This window comes from Hemitrygon akajei, chromosome 12 (assembly GCF_048418815.1).
Source record: "Hemitrygon akajei chromosome 12, sHemAka1.3, whole genome shotgun sequence".
NCBI lineage: Eukaryota > Metazoa > Chordata > Chondrichthyes > Myliobatiformes > Dasyatidae > Hemitrygon > Hemitrygon akajei.
In genome coordinates this window covers 70,669,882-70,691,620 of record NC_133135.1, presented here as the reverse complement: position 1 = coordinate 70,691,620, position 21,739 = coordinate 70,669,882, and positions in this window count along the sequence as shown.

Genomic DNA, 21,739 nt, shown 5'->3' with positions numbered 1-21,739 from the left:
TTATTTGAGGTTCTCTGACCAGCTGATCAGCACTTTCTGATATTCATCCCAGTGAGCCCTCACTTCTGCTCTGAAGAATACATACTGGACTAACCACGTTTTGTTTGTCACACCATTTCCAAATTGTTATCCTTCTGTCAAGCAGCAGCTGATAATTTTAACGATCATATCTATCCAGTTATGTGCAGTAAATTCAAAGGTGGATTGAACCTAATTGTTCTCAGAACAGACGAACATGCATTGGAGTTAGAATGACACTATTACAGCTTATTTTTGGCATCCTCTGCAAGAAAGTTTGTGCGTTCTCCTCTGTATGTGCATGGGGTTCGACTGGTGCTCCGGTTTCCCCCAACAATCCAAAGACGTGCTGCTTAGTAGGTTAATTGTTCTTTGTAAATTATCTGGTGTTTAGGCTAGGGTTAAATCAGCTCAAAGGTTCGGAAGGGTTTGTTCTATGCTATATCAACTAAATAAATAAAATAACACTAACCTTTCCTTTATTCTAACCCCAAATGCTCTCTCCAGCTCTTGTGTAAGCTGTCACATGCAGCAACACACCCCAGACAGCACTGTCTACATACTCAGTCAGTCATTCACACCATCATCTGTTTAACTGCATGTGAACATATTTCTATTTTGTTTTCACAAACCTCCTTCAGTTTTCAGGAAGTGCAACCCAAGTCTAGCTGTAAGGTTATGTAGCTAATTTTGTATCCTACCAGATTTGGACTCATTTTGAAAAAATCTGCCTCCTGTATTTTCATCTTAATTTTTCTCTGAAGTGCTAATTTTTAGACATTTCCAAGCTTTAGGCAATCAGAGCAAATTGGTGTTTTTTTTTGTATATTCACTTCAATTTTATGCCATCCCTGTTGTTACTGAGTAGCAAAGAACCATGCAACATGAAAAAATGTCCTTCTGTCCACAGTCTGCGCCCATTTACGCAAATCATGCACTGACCCTATGGCAGAGAAAATGCCATTAGTACATTTATTTAACTAGAACTGAAGTCTTTCATGTTATTTTTCTGCATGACTGTTTTGAAATGGGACCAGAAAGCAGCTAGATAAATATGAAAAGGTTACGGCAAATTCCAGTACTGATCAATCTTCTAAACATATGTAATTTCCCAGTTATCTTCCCGTGTTAGATTATCTGGTGTCTATAACACAACTGATCTGCATAATGCACACACCGAATGAAATATTGTTAGGTATTCCGCTATTATGCATCAGACCAAACAGCCACTGTGGAGAGAGAAACAACTAATATTTCACCTTGACAACCTTCAATCAGAACTAGAGATGAAACTAGTTTTAACAGGCTAACAAAGTTAGTGAGTGGTTGGAATGTGCGAAAGGGAAGGCTTGTGGAACACAGGAAAAATCAGAAGATAAAAGAGTCAAGAATAAAAAACAAAGTAAACAACTGATAGGCAGCAAGAAGAATTTCAGACAATGTGCAGAATAATTGTTGCTCTTACAAAGGGAACTGGAGTAAATGCTAAGCAATGTCAAAATACTGATTATTTAATGTTGCAGAATTTATTTTTGAGTCCAAAAGTTTATAATGTGCCTTGAACAAAACAGAATATTCGCCTGACGGGTCAGAGCATAGAGTGGTAATGAGGCAAAGTATTAAAATGACAGGGAATTGGAAAGTTGAGTCACACTTGTGAACAGAGCAGAACTGTTACACAAAACATCTACCCATTCTGTATTCCTCTCTCCAATGGAGAAGAGATCACATTGGGAGCAGCAGTTCCAACTGAAAGTACAAAATAAATCTAGTCCATATAGGTAGAACCTCTGAGCCCCTGAACTGCAGAAATGGAAGAGGTGAAAGGGCAGTTCATGCATGGGGCATTCCATGGAAAGGGGAGTCCGTGGATGGGTGGAGATTGAACCAGACCATTTGGGAAATACTTCACTCTTTGGAATGCTGAAAATGAAGTAGAGAGGAAGGTGTGCCTTCTAGACATATCCTTCTGGAGGTTTGGAAATCTAGTGAATGTAAAGACTGCTGAGTTGGAAAAGAGGTCAGAGGGAATCTTAAATAAATCATAGAAGGCCCAGGGACAGTGAATTGCTTGAAGAAGATCAGGCAACACCTTTGAAAATAGGAAGCACGTTAACATGTCAGATCAATTTCCTTCCATCACATCTAATGAACATTGGGCATTATTTTAATCGTCATTGACCCCAAATGTTGTTTCTCCCTCCACAGATGTTACCTGATCTGCTGACTATTTCCAGTATGTTCTGTTTTAATTTCAGATTTCCAGCATCTGCAGTTTCTTTTGCTCTTATCAATAGGTATTCTATTCTGGTTCAGGAAGTTGGATAAAGCAGTGTAAACAGAAATGCCTGAGATGGAACAGATTCAATGAGCCTGTTACCCCCTAAAACTAACTACTATCATACTGCTGCAACTCTATGAAGGCAATCATCAGTAATAAGGACTACATGGCAATGACTCTGTGAACAGTCAGCTATTGATGGAAAATTTATAGAGGTAAGATTTATTATAGATTTCCCATTATCCCTGCCAAACAGAAATGCACCTTTACCATCTTCCACAGGTTTAAAAATATTAATGTTCTACATTTTAAGATTGTTGCATTTATAAACATCATCAAGTGTTTCTGTGAATACATAAGCATGTAATAAAATAAGTAGGTTTAGAATGCTGTCCAGGATTTGTTGTGAAATTTTATTTAAAATATAAAGTGAAAATGTGAGAATTCAAGGTCTACTCCGTGGTACACTGCATGGACTAAAAGTAGTGAGATTAAACACAAAAGGTATTGTTTAGCTGCTGCTGAGTTTGGAGTTTTAAAAATTAGCAGAGTTTGGAACCCCATTTGTAAAGTGTATGTTACTTCTCTTCATTTTAAATTACCAAATATAAATTAAAATGTATTCAGTCTGTTGTAGCCTGGGGAAAAGTACGCACTCAGGACTACAACTACTTCTTCAGGTTTTAAATTCCTTTATCTGTTTTAGATGTTTAAGTGCCAGAAGAGGGTCTTAAAACAAAACGAACGACTTTACAATCAGGTGCTGCCATTACAATCTCCATTTAACCTTCGGTCCACATACTTGTGTCTTGACCAATTGCGTATGCAGTATTAGAATACAAAGAAAACCGCACAAAACTAATACAGTACTAATACGGTAGTGGCAATTCTGAAGAAACACAATACAAACAACATTAGAATCCCCCCCAACCCTGTATCTTATACACAGCTGCAAAAAATGTACGCGAATACATCACATCTAAGATGTCTACAGCTTTTTAATATACACGTGCTGAACCCCCGAACGGAGACTAAACATTCACTTTACGCTGTTACATGCACAATCAGTCATGATACAATAAAGTTAGACACAAGCTATACTTCAGCACAACTTTTACAAGATATTGCCTGGTAGTTAAATTACTGGAAGACTGACCTACTTGGCTGGTGAGGAACTTTGCAATCCATGCTACCCAGCGTCAAGTTCTTTACTCGTGAAAATCTAAAGCATCCACATGTAAGACATGTCAAATTACCGATATTCTCGATTCGCCAACAAGCATAAACAAATTCACATGGATATCGTCAATTAATGCTCACCTTTCCTCACCATGCCTAGCATCCCAGTGTGGAACTCAATTCCAAAGCCCCTCCAGCTCCTGCAGCAGAAAACAAAATGATCTCCCCACTATCCCGCGCATGCGTAATGACATCACCATCTCCACCTAAAGGCACAGACAACTATTCTAGCATTTCCCGGATGAATGCCTAAGTACACTTTTAACAATACTGAATAGCATTCGATAATCACCCGGTTACAAATCATTCAATATTAATTTGCTACAAACTTAATTTACATTTTAGTGAAAATTATTTTTTTTAATCTTTGAATAATTTAAAGCAGTTTTTCTTCAATGTTTCTTCAATATACATTAGATTAATTGTAGTTTCACTAACATGTATGTCAACATAATACTTCAGGAAAGCATAACAACTTAAAATTGGAATTGTGTATTAAATGTTTGAGTAGTACTTGAGTAATCTTGTAAATATATTAGTTAATTAAGCTTTCATTTTGGTTTATATAATTCATCATGGTTATATGTTAAAATGCGTGATTACATATGTTGTGAGACTTATGATACATGTGCACCCTGCTTAAAATAAAAAACTAAGTTAGAGTCACATTTTGGAATTCCAGCTTCCTTTTAGTTCGTTTAATGTTTTGGAGTTACAAAATATAACAGTGGTAAGGATATACATTTTAAACAAACCTGAAAAGACTATCTATCTGTTGAAGCACAGCGAGACGTCCACGTTTAAAAAAAATTGTAACAAGAAAGGGTCAATTTTTTTTTTAAAAAACAGCACAGCCCATGCAGAGAAGGTCAAGTTAAAAAAAAGGAAGAAAACAGAAGAAATCACTGTGATAATAAACAGTGATTACCAGATGATAATAATCCTAAAAAAAGAATAGAGGTTAGCTACATTGGGAAGATTGACATGCTTGATAACTTAACAGATAATATACTGAGGAAATTGAGCAGTATTTTAAAGCAAATGGAATAGCCAATGAGAAACAAGTACCAGTGTTTTTCTGCATGCGCTGAGCTTAAAGGCACACCGTTTGCTTTGTAGTTTAACTGCTCCAACCAAACCTGCTGAAAAGAGCTTTGCTAATATTGTGAAAGTAATGCAGGAATGCTTAGAACCGAAACCATTGTTGATTGCAGAATGCTTTAGATTTCATAAGCAGAATCAAAAGGAAGGAGAGTCCATTTAGCATAAATGGCCAAATTAAAGCAATTGTCTGAGTATTGACAGTTTGGTAATGTGTTTAATGATACACTGAGAGATCATTTCGTGTTTGAGCAGTTGAAATATCTTTATCAATGGAAATAACAGACGTAATTGCATTGAAGTCAGGAAGGAAAGCCAGCGTAAATAAAATTGCAACATCTAAAATGAGGCCTGCTTGGCCAAACAAACTGTGTCACCTTTGTTACAGTGGCTCACATACACCAGAGAAATGGAGATTTAAAGGTAAAACCTGCAGAAAATGCAACAAAGTCAGACTCATACGAAGAGCATGGTGGGCAGACAAAATAAACGGACTGCCCAAGATAGACAAAAAGATAAAAAGGCCAAGTTCCAGTTTCAAAAAGAGCACAAATTTGCATGTTGTTGATGAAAAATCTGATAATGATGTGAGTGGCACAGGACTGAGTAGCCTTTAGATTTAAAATGAGAAAAGTAATAATAGAAAAGTAAGATGGTTTACACCAGGAGTGAATGGCAAATTAATTACAATGGAATTGAACACTGACTTGGCTGTTTCAGTCGTCCCACGAAATGAATTTGAATGGCATTTCACCAATATTAAACTGAATCCTGCAGATGCCCATCTAAAAACTTACACTGGAGAAAAGATAACTTCTGTGGAAGCGACATTTGTAACAGTGAAATACAACAATGAACAAGCCTCATTTGGCTAAATGTGGTAAAAACAGGAGGGCCAATACTGTGGGGCCATGATTGGCTAAGACAGCTACAGCTTTGATTGGAGATCTATCCACCATTTGTATGTCACATCCCAGGCAATAAAGCTAACTGAAAGTAAATTAAGCGACATACTGGATAATGGTACAGCAGTGCTCAGGGATGCCATTGGAAAACTCAAACATATCAAGGGTAAATTTGTGTTAAATGAAAATGCCACACCCAAGTTTTGCAATACCCATCGGGTTCCTTATACCCTCTGTGATAAAGCCGCCAGTGAGCTAGATCACATGGAGGAGTTCTTTCCAAGTTTGAGTGGAGCCCATGGCCAACACCAGTACTCCCAGCTGCCAAGAAGGATGGGTCTTTCAGGATCTGTGGTGATTTTAAAGTTACCATCAACCCAGTACTGAAAGTAGATCGATACCCTCTGCCCAGGATAGTGGATATTTTTGCAAACCTTTCTGGAGGAAAACACTTCAGCCAAGTGGACTTAGCTGAGACCTGCCTACAAATAGAGATGGAAGAAGAGACCAAAGTGTTTCTCACCATAAACACTCACAACAAACTTAATTGTTATAATAGGCTTGTTTTTGGAGTGGCATCTACACCAGCAATCTGGCAGAGAGCTATGGACCAGGTGCTGCAAAGGTGCCCAGGTGCTCAGTGTTACCTGGATGGCATCATTGTTACCAATAAGGATGGCAAGGAACATCTCTAAAACCTCAAGACAGTGTTAAAAACATTAGGAGGTTTTGAGCTCAGAGCATAATGTGACAAGAGTGAATTCTTTAAACCAAGCATCACTTACTGTGGTCACACTATTGATGCACAAGGATTACACAAGTGTGCTGAGAAAATTCAAGGAGTGGTGGATGCCCCAAGGTCAAAGGACATGTCACAGTGTGGTCCTTCTTAAGATTCATCAATTGCTATAACAGGTTCCTGCCAAGCCTGACTACTGTGGCCCATCCCTTGAACTCATTACTGTAGATCAGAAAGAAATGGCAATGGACAAAGCTGTCTGAGGTAAAGGAAATGGTGATGTCAGATACTGTACTCATACGTTATGACCCACATCATTCTGTGAAGCTTAGCTGCGGTGATACAGATGCAGTCATGTCACATTCTATGAGTGATGTAAGTGAACACCCCATAGCCTTTGCATCACATGCCGTTACCGCTGCAGAGAAAAATCACACACAGTTTGACAAAGAGGCCTTGAGTCTGGTTTGGGGTGTAAAATATTTCAGCAAGTACTTGTATGGGAGAGAGCTTACCCTCGCTACTGATCATCAACCACTAATAGCTAATTTCAATCCGAAGAAGGTTGTTCCACTAACAGCGGCAGCATGAATGCAGAGTTGGGCTTGGTTTCTTGGACAACATAGTTACAAGATTGAATTCAAGAAGTCAAGTCAAGTCAAGTCACTTTTTAGTGTCATTTCGACCATAACTGCTGGTACAGTACATAGTAAAAATGAGACAACGTTTTTCAGGACCATGGTGCTACATGAAACAGTACAAAAACTACACTGAACTATGTGAAAAAAAGACACTACACTAGACTACAGACCTACCCAGGACTGCATAAAGTGCACAAAAACAGTGCAGGCATTACAATAAATAATTAACAAGACAATAGGCACAGTAGAGGGCAGTAAGTTGTTGTCAGTCCAGTCTCTGGGTATTGAGGAGTCTGATAGCTTGGGGGAAGAAACTGTTACATAGTCTGGTCGTGATCATGGAAATGCTAATAGATCGTCCTTTGAAAAGGAAATAACAGAAAAATTTAAAAACAGGACATTCTTCTTGGTGTATTCTCCCTAAGGTAAATTGAAAGTCTCCTTATTACGGCAGAGAGATCCAAAGGGAACCCCACACTGTCTCAGGTTTAAATGGCAACCTAAAATGGCCTGAATGTGCAGCAAAAACTCCAGTTTCCTCATTTTCACCAGCAACAGGATGAACTTACCCTTGACAGAGCTTGTCTTATGTGGGAATTGAGAGTTGTTGTACCATGAGAGCTAAAGTTCTGGAGGAGCTACATTCTGGTCATCTAGGAATGGTCAAAATAAAAGCATTGGTTTGAAACTTTGTCTGGTGGCCTGTGATAGATCAGCAAATTGAACAGCTTGCCATGCGCTTTTCAGGCGCCAGAAGATGCCAAGGTAGGTGCCTCTCCATCCACAGGAATGGTCTGAATTGCCCTAGCATAGGATTCATGTGGATTTTGCCAGACCATTCATGTGCACACATTTCTTAGTAGTGGCAAATGCAGCTACAAAGGGGCCAGGTGTTCCCAATAGCCTCCACTACAGCCTCGCACAATGTTGATGTGTTGAGAAGCCTCTTTGCAAGGACTGGAGTCTCAGAACATCTAGTCAGTGATAATGGACCCCAGTTTGTTGCGGAGCGGTTTCAGTCATTCCTGAAAATGAATGGAATTAAGCATATTACATTTATACCACACCATCCAGCTACGAATGGCTTGGAAAGAAGATTTGTCCAGAGTCTAAAGAACACATTGTGAGCAATGTCAGCAGCACACGCTACACTGACACTGAATCAGAAACTCACCAATTCCTTCCTTGCGTATAACACACAATGCAGCACACTCCACAACCAACAACTCACCAGCTATACATCCACGACTGGGTTTCCTCAAACCCAGGCTCAGAAGGATAATGTAGGATAAGCAGCTAAGACAAATTCAGGCTCCTCAAACAAGGAAGTTCAATGTTTCACTCCTGGACAAGCCAAGCAGCCCTGCAGAAGGACTGCAGAGGTGATCAAAGATGGTCACTAGGGAAGATAACGGACCACTCTCTTACAGAGTGGAGGTTGCATCTGATATCATCCGGAGACGACAAATTGAAGACAGCAGAGTCAATTGTTAGAGCAGCCAGATGTCCAAAACTATTTCCTGCAGTCCCAGAGTCAACTCCAACAACCACTATGGAGGAGGCCCCAGAACATGAGATGGTTTCACAGCCACAAGTCTCCCTTGCCAAGCAGAGTGACCTCCTTGTCAGGAAAGACATTAACCCACAAGAGTAAGAAAGCCACCTCAGTGATTAAATCTTTAGGCCTGAATGGGACAACCTAAAATTTATTATGCTACAGTTGTCTATATAGTAGCTGTATTATATAGTATACTGAATCAGAACCAGCTTTGATATCACCAGCATATGTCGTGAAATTTGTTAACTTAGTTCAGAAGTACAGTGCAATACATGATAATATAAAAAGAAAGTAAATAAGTAAATCAATTACAGTAAGTAATTATATATGTATATTAAATAGTTAAATTAAAAATAGGTCAAAAAACAGGAATAATATAAGTGAGATGGTGTTCATGGGTTCGATGTCCTTTTAGGAACCATATGGCAAAAGGGAAGAAGCTGTTCCTGAATCACTGAGTGTGTGCCTTCAGGCTTCTGCACCTCCTGCCTGATGGTAACAATGAGAAGAGGACATGTCCTGGGTGATGGGGGTCCTTAATGACAGATGCTACCTTTCTGAGGCACCACACCTGGAAGATGTCTTGCATACTACAGAGGCTAGTACCCAAGATGGAGCTGACTAATTTTACAACTTTCTGTAGCTTCCTTTGATCCCATGCAGTAGCACCCCCAACCCCCGCCATACCAGGCAGTGATACAGCCTCTCAGCATGCTCTCCGTGATAGAAGCTTTTGAGTGTTTAAGGTGACAAACCAAATCTCCTAATGAAATGTACCTGCTGTCTTGTGCTCTTTATGTATGTTGGGGCCAGGTTAGATCCTCAGAGATCTTGACACCCGCGAACCAAAACTTACTCACTCTCTCCACTTTTGATCCCTCTATGAGGATTGGTCCTACCCTTTCTGAATTCCACGATCAGCTCTTTGGTTGAGTGCAAGGTTGTTGCTTCGACACCACTTAGCTGGCTGCTATAGCTCACTCCTGTATTCCTGGTATCTTGCAAATAAATTGTTTGATTAAGCATTCTTTGTACTTACATAATTCATTATGTTATATGTAAGAATACGTGAATTGCATATGTCATGTCCCTACCATATGATAGGTGTGTGCCTTGCTTAAACACTAAGTTATACACTCACATTTCAATTCCCATCTTCTCCTTTTAATTAGTTTAATGCTTTGGAGTTACAAAATGTAACAGGAATTTCACTGAACATGCAATACGAAATTGCTGTAACATCTGGTTCAAAAGCACTCAGAGTTACTCAGCTTGTATTGAAGGAAGTAAGCAAGGAAAAATAGTTGCATACATTTTGTACAATGGCTTTCCTGTCCTTTGGAATGCCAAAGAGACTAGTGTAAATGCAACAGAACACTTGCTATTCTGCATAAATGTTAATTACTTATCATCCTATTGGTTATCATCCTGGAATTCAGGAAGCAAGTTATGTGATAATATATGCATGTGGTTGGCTATAGTTATTTATTAGTAGAAGTGGAGTAAAATAAGCACTGGGGTTCTGAAATAAAATAATGCAATTGGTCTGTGTTTTATACTGGAAGTAATTGTTCTTCAATGTTGCGGTGAGCCTACTGTAAACAGCAGAAGAAACACTGCGACTCCCAAACTATCCACCCACCCCATCGAGTACCTCCTGCCCCACCTGTGGCAGAGTCTCTGCTTCCCACATTGGTCTCTGCAGCCTTCTCAGAACCCACAGAGCTGGAGCCGAAGCAAGACGTCCTTGACCCGTCAGAATACTTAAGCAGATGAAAAGATTTTGATTTATTCTTAGTGTTTCACGATTATTCATATTTCCACTGAGTCATTGGCTTTTGTGCATTTGGGAGCTGAAAATGCATTGCAAATCTCCAGACATAAGGAATATTTTGTCTCTGAAAATACTTTACCAAGGTTCCCCCACTTGGAAAAGAGGAATACTTCATGATAAGAAATCGATACCAAGCATAATTTTCAAAATTAACACTTTAACTAAACTTCTGGTCATAAAGCAATTACAGAATCCATCAGGTACAGAAATGTCAAAGATCAGAGATTGCAATTGTACATAGCTGCTTGTTAGTTATTCTGAACCCAAACAGAATCTTTGATGCTGAGAAAGAACCCTCTGATAAGAGTGAGTAAAGACAAGTGAGGAAGAGAAGCTTTGAGTAGAAATACAGTGTAAAATGGTCATTGAATCAGAGAAGTAGATTATAGAAGATAAATTTCCTTACACATGTAACCTTTTATTCTGTGACTGGATCTTATAAAAGAAGATTTATAGGTATCACATCAATGCAATGTAACACTGGTACAAAATGACTTCATAAGCATTTCATAATCTGGTAAATTTTGTTGTGGGAGACAACCTAGACTGAAAATGACAACGTTCTGCATAAACTGAAGGAAAGTTTAGATGTTGGATGATTCTCTTCTCATTAGAATTAGTAAACCTGTTGAACAAGCTCAATGCTCAGGTAGTCGGTGCTAGGACACAATTTTAAACTCTATTAGTTTCTCAATCTATTGAAGATCTTTTAAGACATGTAAAATGCCAAAAAAAAAAGTCACAGTCTTTGTGATCTCATGAATTTAATGTGAAAACCGGTAAGAAAAGGAGATGAGGACTGCAGATTTTTTATATGGTGATTTTTAAAAAAATCAGATCACACAGTCCCTCTGCGGAGATGATGTGGTATCAAAGAGAGTACAAGAAATTCAACTACATAATGCAGGCTAGATAAAATAATTGGTATTTATCCATTTGAGATTTCTGTTTGTTATTAGCTTCTAATTCAATTTTTCAATCAGTGTGCAACAGGGATTTAACAATGGGATTAGGTCTTTGGCTTCTTAACCTTTTGTTTTTATTAATTTTGCGAGTTAAAATATATGTAAACCCCAAAATGTCCAATGACATACAAGCAATTGGAATGGAAGGTATTGTTCTGTTCTTTCTCTGGAACCTGAAGGAGCTGGTCTCAGGCTTTACAACGTTATACTGGAACAGGGACTCAAACTCTAATGCAATCAACCTCACTTGAAACAAAATCAAAGAATATTCAATACCTCAAAAACTTGTAAGAGAAATTCAAAAAAAGAAATCTTCAGATACTGGAAATTTAAAATAAAATCTTAATAGAAAAGGCTAGAATTACTCACCAAGTCAGGCCACATCTGCGTGACAAAGTTCAGAAGAAGGATCTTCAACCATGAAATGTCACCTCTGCTGTTCCCACAGAAGTAACCGGACCTGTGGAGCACTTCCTATATTTTCTTTTTAATGATAACAAAAAACTTTCACTTATGCATCAGCTTTAATAGCATTTAACAGCAGCGTCAGCAAATAAAATTTGACTAAGCCATGTAAGGAGTTTCTAGAGCAAGAAGTCAAAGTTTGGCAAAAGGTTAGAATTTAAGAATGGCTTTAAAGAAGAGATGAGATGGCTTAACATTCAAGAGGCATCAGATAATGATGAGGAAATTAAATCTGAGAATGGTCAAGAGGCCAAAATTGAATGAGTCTTATGTTGTGGAAAGTTAAAGATCCAGAGATCTGCAATAGAGGGGCAAGGCCATGGATTGGTTTTAAAGCCAGAAAACTGCTAAACCAGGGTCAGTAAAGGCTGTTCTCCTAAAACAGTTAAAAAAAATTTCACTAAACCACACTCTACGGTACTTGACTATGGTTTGAGAAAGGACTCCAGCAGAACAACACTGGAAGTTGGACAAAAACTGAACACTAGATATTAGCATTGGTTTGGGACAGCGGCCACGTTTGTCTTTACAGTGTAGTCCAAGTCCACACTGGTCATTCTCTACAACTCTTTTTGCACTACATCAATGACTGCATTCGTGTTGCATCCAGAACCCATGCTGAGCTCACCAATTTCATCAACTTTGTCTCCAACTTCCACCCTGCTCTCAAATTTGTTCAGTCTATTTATGACCCCTCTCTCTCCTTTCTCAATCTCTCTGTCTCCAGCTTTGAGAACACACTATAATCTTTTATAAACCTACTGGCTCTCACAGTTACCTTGACTACACCTCTTCCCACTCTGTCACTTGTAAAAACTCTATTCCCTTCTCTCAGTTGCTGTGTCCTGTATCTGTTCTCTGGATGAGACTTTCAATTCCAGAACATCTGAAATGTCCTCCTTCTTCAATGAATAGGGTTTCTCTTCCTCTACCATTGATACTGCCCTCACTTACATCTCTTTCATTTCCCAGATATTCGCCCTCACCCCATCTTCCTGCCACCATAGCAGATAGTTCCCCTTGTCCTTACCTACCACCCTACAATCTTCCATACTCACCATATTTTTCTCTGTAATTTCCACTATGTTCAAAGGGTTCCTGCCACTTAACATGTCTTTCACTCCCTCATTCCCCCCACCCTGCTCTCCAATTTCTGTAGGGGTTGCTCTCTGTGTGACTCCCTCATTCATTTATCCTTCTCCACCAGTCTTGCTCCCGGCACATCACTGCAAGTGGGACAGGTGTTACATCTACCCCTATATCTCCTATCTCACCACCATTCAGGGCCTAAACAGTCCTTCCAGGTGAGGTGACACTTTGCCTGTGTGTCAGCTACAGTTATCCACTGTATCTGGTGATCTTGCTGTGGACTCCTCTACATCAGTGAAAGCCAACACAGGTTCAGGGGTGCCTTTGTCGAACATCTTTACTCTGTCTGCCACAAACGGTGTGGTTTCCTGTTTGACTCCCATTTTAATTTAACTTCCAATTTCCATTCTGACATGTGGGTCCATGGGCTCCTCTACTGCCACGATGAGGACACTCTCAGATTCTGCCAACAGCTCGCCATATTCCATCTGAGTAGCCTCCAACCTGATGGCATGAATATCAATTTCTCTCGTTTTTGGTCATTTCTTCCCCTCCCCTAGTTCACTCTTTCTCCATTCCCCATTCTGGCTCCCTTCTTACCCCTTCTCTTCATATGAACTGTTCATGAGCTCCCTTAGGTACCCCTCCTCCTTCCCTCTATTCTATGGCCCCCTGTCCTCTCCTATTAGATTTCCTCTTCTTTTGCTCTTCACCTCTTCCAACTATCAGTGAGAAGGTGAAGCTTCTCATTTCATCCCCTCCCCCACCAACCCACCTTCACCCTCATCAGGTTTCACCTATCACCTGCCAGATTCTACTCCTTCCCAACTCCCACCTTCTTATTCCAGCTTCTTCCCCCTTCCTTTACAGTCCAAATGAAGGGTCTCAGCGCAAATTGTCGACTGTTTACTGCTCTCCATGGATGCTGCCTGACCTGCTGCTGCGTTCCTCCAGCATTTTGTGTGTGTTGCTTTGAATTTTCAGCATCTGCACAATCTCTTGTGTTTATGTTATTGGTTTGGGACATCCCTAGGGTGGACAGCTGTGTCGTAATAAATTAGATCATGGTGGTTGATTTCCCCATTATGTGCATTGAGAACCTATATTAAATTTCCGGTGATCCTCCCCCTCATGCAGACTAGGCTTTGTCTTTGCTCACAACAGAACATTATCAACAACAACATCTCAACTACCGAATGCCCAGATCTTTGGAGCTCTGTAGGGATTGGTGATTATGGAACCTGGAGTTTCCTGCAAGCATCCATAGTACCAAATATACACACTCTAAGATTTAGCAGCTCTAAGATATGTCATATTTTCATGCATGACTGGGGCAGGGTTATAGCCAATTTACAAATGAACCATTATGCCAATGCTAAAACCCTTATTTAGCTGGAAACTCCCACACACTTAAGAGTAGCATTTGCTTGAAGTTCAACTGATTCTCCACACTTCTATGTTCTATTTATGCATCCTCCTAAATCCTAAGACACCAGTGTGCACTTCTTAGCCTGATCCTGCTGTTCTTTCTAATCTTCAAACTCTCAAGGATGGAGATATCACGCGTTTATGGAAATCCCTCTTGAAATACAGTAGCTCAACAATGCTAACTATACTTTGCACCCTTAAAACCACTTTTAGATCCTGCTTTCCATCAGATTCCTAATGATATATGTGCCTCTAAGTTCACAGTAAATTTATTATCAAGGTACATATATGTCACCATATGCAGCCCTGAGATTCACTTTCTTGCAGGCATACTCAATAAATCCATTAACCATAAAAGAATCAATAAAAGACCGCACCCAACAGGGCAGATAACCAGTGTGCAAAAGACAAGAAACTGTGCAAATACAAACAAAGAAGAAATAATTAATTAATATCAAAATGAAGAGTCCTTGAAGGTGAGTCCATTGGTTATGGGAACGGTTCCATGATGTGGCAGGTGAAGATGAATGAAGATATCCCCTCTGGTTCAAAAGCCTGATGGTTGAGATCTAATAATTGTTCCTGAACATGGTGGTGTAAGTCCTGAAGCTCCTGTACCTTCTTTCTGATGGCAGCAGTGAAAAGAGAGCATGGCCTGGATATTTGGGGCAGTTGGGGCATCTGATGATGCATCTGCTTTCCTGTGACAATGCTTGCAAGAAACGCATTGTCTCATTACAATGAAGTAGCCTCGAATGGTTATGATGTTAAAAGCTGAATATTATTGCACAGATTATCTTCTCATTCTTTGATCGTTAATTGTGAGATTTTGCTGTGTACAAGCTTTCTGCTACTCTTTGGTAATCAGTAACTAGGACTACTTGTGAACAATTATAAACTGTTTTGTTGTCTCACAATTTGAGATATTTTGAGGTTATGACAGATGCTTACATAAATTTTAATTCTTTATTTTTTTCAGAAGTATTTTTTAAACCAGCAGCACAGACATCTCTTCATTGTTGATTGAACTTGTGGTAGCTCTAGTCTTGTACAGCAGCAGTTGCTTCCACTTGTCTGGAGAGTGTGAGACAATAAATAGCTTTGCTATGGCCTTGGTGTTAATCAATGTGTGGGAGTCATTTATTGTTAATTTTCAAGATGTTCCAAGCAGATTTTCTGTAAAATAAACCTTGCACCTGTTTAGATTCAAAATCTATTGGTTTTTCTATGGATACATTTGAAATGTTGCACAGTAACATATTCTTATTGCTAAAGAAATGTGAGGGAACTTTAGAAATCCTGATAGGTTCCAGAAAATAGTCTTTTCATTTCTCCTTTTTTTGTCTTTATTTTCATATTGTTCTGTTTCACATTTAATGCTTCTGTCACTGTTTTTGACTCATAGACAAGCTTGAATTGTATAAGTGTACAGGGCAATTCATGAATCAGTGCACAAACCAAATGAGTCACTGCTTGATGAACTTGACCAAAGAAATAATTTTAATCAGGTTCAAAATATTATAGGAACACATACAAAATGCTGGAGGAACTCAGCAAGTCAGGCAGCATCTAGGGAACTGAATAAACAGTCAATGTTTCAGTCAGAGCCTATTTTTCAGGGCTGGAAAGGAAGGAGAAAGATGCCAGAATAAAAAGGAGAGGTTTGGAAGGAGAAAGTTTACTTGCTTAAAAATTCAGCATTTTTACCTCAGTTCCATTTCCAGATTTATAAAAGATTTGTGCTTTATAATATGGTAATTTTTATGCAGAGAGTAGCATTCTTTATACCAAAACATGGATTAGTAGATCATAGAAACCCAGCCAATAGCATAGGAAGCTGAGAAGCAGGACCTCAAGAGTAGTAATCTTGGGATTGCTGCCTGTCCCATGCAACAGTGAGAATAGGAATAGAATGAGGTGGCAGATAAATGCATAGCTGAAGAATTGGAGCAGGGGTCAGGGATTCAGATTTCTGGATAACTGGGACCTCTTCCGGGACATATGAGACCTGTACAAAAAGGATGGGTTGCATTGGAATCCAAGTGGAACCAATATTCTTGTGGTTAGGTTTACTAGAGCTGTTAGGAATGGTTTAAACCAATATGGCAGGGGGATGCAAACCAGGATGCCAGAGCTGAGGATGAGCCAGCAGGATTACAAGTAGATCATTGGTGTAACATGAATGTAAGGAAGGACAAGCCAATGACTGGGTACAAATACAGACAGAGTGAAGAGTTAAATTGTACCACAGCGACAAGATTCAAAAGGGTGAAGAATACAGGACTGAAGGTGCTGTATTTAAGTGCATGTAGCATTTGGAATAAGGTGATGAACTGGTGGCGCAATTAGAGATTGGTTTGTATGACATCACTGACCCATGGCTGAAAGAAGGCCATAGTTGGGAGCTTAGCATCAAAGGATAAACTTTGTAATGAAAGGACTGGCAGGAAGGCATAGACAGTGATGTGGTTCTATTGGTAAGAGATGGAATGACATATTTAGAAAGAGGTGACATAGGAACAGAGAATGTTGAATCTTTGTAGGTGGAGTTAAGAAACTGCAGAGGTAAAAAGAACCATTATGGGAATCATATATAGGCCTCTAAATAGTAGTCAAGATGTGGAGTTGAGTTTGCAAAGAGAGCTGGAAAAGGCATGTCATAAGGGTAATGTCACAATTGTAATAGGAGATTTCAATATGCAAAGGGACTGGGAAAATTAGGTTGGTGTCAGATCACAAGAGAGGAGATTTGTTGAGTGCTCTAAGATGGTGTTTTAGAGCAGCTTGTGCTTGAGCCTACTCAGGGAAAGGCCGTCTTAGATTGGGTGTTGTGTAATAACCCAGATCTTATTAGGAAGCTCAACGTAAAGGAACTTTAAGGAGGCAGTGATCATCATGTGATTGAATTCATACTGCAATTTGAGAGGGAGAAGCATAAGTCACATGTATCAGTATCACAATCGAATAAAGGGAATTGAAGAGGTATGAGAGAAGAGCTTACCCAGATGGATTGGAGGAGTATACCGGTGGGGATGATGGCAGACTAGAGATGGCCGAAGTTTCTGGGAATAAAGTTCCTAAGGTGCAGGATAGATCTGTCCCACAGAAGAAAAATTTTCAAATTGCAGAGGTAGGAAACAGCGGCAGACAAGGGAAGTTAAGGACTGCATAAAAAGCCAAGTAAAGGGTATATAAGATAGCAACAGTGAGAGAGAAGTTGGATGATTGGGAAACTTTTAAAATCCAATAAAAGGCAACTAAAAAAAGCTATAAGAAGGGAAAAGGTTAAATATGAGGGCAAAATAGCCAATAATAATAAGCAGGGTACCAAAATTTTTTTCATTTACAGTATATAAAGAGTAAAAGGGAGATGAGAGTTGATTTTGGGCACTGGAAAATGATACTGGTGAAATAGTAATGGGGATAAAGAAATAGCAAATGAATTTAATGGGTACTTTGCATCTGTCTTCACTGTGGAAGAACCTAGCAGTGTACCAGAGATCTGTGAGTGTCAGGGAGCAGGAGTGAGTGCCATTGCTATTACAAAAGAACAAGTGCAAAGCAAACTCAAAGGTCTTAAGGTGGATGTCTCCTGGACCAAATGGACTACATCCCAGAGTCCTGAGAGAGGTTGCTGAAGATATAACGGATGCTTTTGTCATGATCTTTCAAGAATCATTTGATTCTGGAATGGTTCTGGAGGACTGGAAGATTGCAAATGTCACTCCCCTCTTTAAAAAAGGAGGAAGGCAAAAGGAAGAAAATTATCAGCCAGTTAGCCTAACCTCAGTGGTTGGGAAAGAGTTGGAGTTCATTATTAAGGAGAAGGCTTTGGGATACATGGAGACTAATGATAAAATAAGTCAAAGTCAGCAAGGTTTCTGTAAAGTGAAATCTTGCCTGACAAATTTGTTGGAATTCTTCAAGGAGTAACAAACAGAGTGGACAAAGGAGAGGCAGTGGATGTCATTTACTTGGATTTTCAGAAAGAATCTGAAAAGGTGCCTCACACAAAGCTGCTTAACAAGAAAAAATCCCATGGTGTTACAGGAAAGAAACTGGCATGGATAGAGGAATGGCTGACAGGCAGGAGGCAGCAAATGGGAATAAAAGGGGCCTTTTCTGGTTGGCTGCCAGTATCTAGTGGTGTTCCTCAGGGGTCAGGCTGCACTTTGAACTCCATATCTCGGAAAGGACGTGTTGTCATTGGAGAGAGTCCAGAGGAGGTTCATGAGGATGATTCCAGGAATGTAGTTAACATGTGAATAGTGTTTGGCAGCTCTGGGCATGTGCTCACTGGAATTTAGAAGAGTGCAGGGGGATCTCATTGAAACCCACCAAATGTTAAAAGGTCTAGATAAGGTGGATGTGGAGAGGATGTTTCCTATGGTGGGGTATCTAGAACTAGAGGGCACAGCCTCAAAACTGAGGGGCAACCTTTTAGAACAGAGTTAAGGAGGAATTTTTGAATCTGTGGAATGCTCTGCCACAGACTGCAGTGGAGGCCAAGTCCATGCGTATGTTTAAGGTGGAAGTTGATCGTTACCTGGTCGATCAGGGCATCAGAGGATATGGCGAGAATGCAGGTGTATGGGGTTGAGTGGGATCCGAATCAGCCATGATGGAATGGCAGAGCAGACTCGATGGGCTGAGTGGCCTAATTCTGCTTCTTTGTCTTAAGGTCTTAGCATGGAAATCTTGCCTGCGCTTTGTGTGTCTGAATGAAAATGAAATTATACAGCCTTTGATCCTTCATTTGATAATGGGTGACTGAAGAATAGCATGCACTGAATTGACAGGTTCCAATGTGCTATGCAACCATTGTTAACTCAGGAGGTTAGTACTTACATGAAGATTATCTGCCAAGCAGAAACCTTCATATGGTGTTGAAGCTATTCTGAACCTGAGAGGGGATGATTGGGCAGTTCTTTTGTTGATCAAAACTGCAGTAGGCAAGGTTGAATGCGACTAAATAATCTGAAATATATTTTAATGCATTTGCCTGCAAAACGTTGCTGGAGTTTCTGTCACAAGTTGTATCCCTACTCCTAAAACTAATACTGTTTTCTGAGTAGACTGATCTTACTGACCTCAAATATTTGTTTTGAACTCAGTCATCAACCCCATCCACCTCCAATAGACTGTTAGCTTCATATCCTGTGTAATGGAAAATATATTATCATGATTGTGAGATGCATTCAATGAATAGTTTTCCCCTCTTTTATCCAAAGTTGAGGAGACCTCTGTCAGCTTATCCACCCTTTGCCTACCAGTTTCAATTGGAAAGAATGAAAATCCTAATGAAAATTTGGACTCATTGCACCCCCTATTTACCACAGTTTGCTGAAAGTAATTATGCCTAAAATGGTTGACACAATACGTGTGTTAATTAGTTGCTGCCTTTTCTACTTTATAGCCATTGAAATGTAAAGTGTAGTCACTTCTGCAGGGCACTAAATGTGTAGCTTCTAAGTTCTTTTTGTTTATAGCCACTGTATTTATGACAGCTGAGGCAATGTCTAATTGAAGTCTTCATGGATAATGCAAGGTTCAAGGCAGCAGCTTGCCATTCTTGAAATTTGAATCAGGCTTCTAGCAGATAGATGAGAGTTTAGAGCACTTGTGTAAATATTTTTATGAAGTCTATTCATTCCATTTTGTGGTGAGAACCTATTTAAGTTTGGAAATCTGAAAGCTGAATTCTCAATGGTAATGGCAAAGATGGATGGAAAATAACAAAAAAAAAGTTTTTGATGTTAGTCATGTAAAAAATGAAAGCAGGAGATAGCTGTTATTTTTATAGACACCAACCCATTTATTGTGAACCTATGAAATCAGCAGGGGATGAAGGCAGTACAGTATTTTAAACACCATATATTGACATAGGTACAGGCCATTCATCCCATCAAGTATGTGCCAGCTCTCAGAACAATCCCATCCTCCCATTATTTCCCTGTGACTCATTACTGTACATCCTACATACTTAATACATGGACACCCGACTTCTGTTAGTTTGAGAATCCGGAGCCAAGGACTGAAAGCCCAGAGGCGGCCTGTCATGGGGTTGGAGGCCTCTGTGTCTAAAGAGGTGGGAAAGGGCCTTGTTTTGCTGCTGTGGTTTTGTTCTGTTCTTGTTGCTGTGTTGGATGCATGCCATGTTGACACTAGAACGTGTGGTGAGACTTGCAGGCTGCCCCCAGCACATCTTTTGGCACGTTGGTGGTTAACGCGGATGACACATTTCACTGTACGTTTAAATGTACATGTGACACAGAAATATAAATCCGAACATTAGCATACCTTACTTTCTCTACCACTCACACCAAGGGCAATTCACAGTGGCCAGCAGATCTACCACTCCAGCTCCGCTTTGAGATGCAGGAGAAGACCGGAGCATCTAGAGGAGACCCATGTGATCAGAGGAAGAATGTAAAAACTCCACGCAGACGATATTGAACCCAGGTCACAGGAGCTGTGAGACAGCTGCACTGCCTGCAGTGCCATGGCGATGCCCTGTAAGGAAAGTGGACAATAAAGATATGCAAGTATCATGGAAATATAACAATAGGGATCTTGAAGCCTGTAAGACTCTTCTTACTGCTTCTGGTGTTAGTCCAGAGACCAGTATAAATATGGCATACTCTCCCATGAAGCTGCGTTTAGGTATGTGTTCAGTTGAAGTCAGCTGTAATGTAAACCCTGCTCAAATTGAATTTATACCATGTTAAAAATAAAAGTACTTTGACATTATCAGCTACAAGATATTCATATTAACAAGAAACTTGCCCACGAAGCTCTCAGTCATATATATTGAGGTCATTGTGTCTTTAAACTCAAAACTTTCTCTCTTACCAGTCAACCATTCCAGCTAAGTTCCATTTGCGTTCCTCTTTTTGTTAACTGACGTAAGTTTGTTGAGGTTCATGAACTATTGTAATATTGACTTATTCCATCCTGTCATTTCCCTTAAAGCCTCACACTGGAAGTCACTTCTCTATCCTCCGAAAGGTGAATCTACCTTCAGGGTAAAACTGAAATGTGACAGAAAATGGCATTGTAAATGCTATAGCTGGGATGAGATAACCAAGACTATTGAAAAGCCTTTAACTATGAATATTTGAAAGCTTATTCACAGAAAGCGAGCCAGGACTGTCAAAAACGGAACATGCTGCACCCTATTTTTGACTGCTACTCTGTTCAATTTCAATGAGAAATAAGCCATAAATGAAAATCAGAGATTTCATTTCCCTTTGAGTGCCGCCTGCTTCTGACGTAGGAACACGTTGGCATGCACCATGGTGAATAGTAACTGCCTGGACAACAATTACCAAAGATTCCTACCGCCGAACATATCTTTACTCCACTTTCCACAGGTATCGCTCCCTCTGTGGTTCTCTTGTCCGTTTGCCCCTCCGCATTAATCTCCCTCCCAGCACTTACCCCTGCCAGCAGAAGTGCTACATGTGTTCATTCACC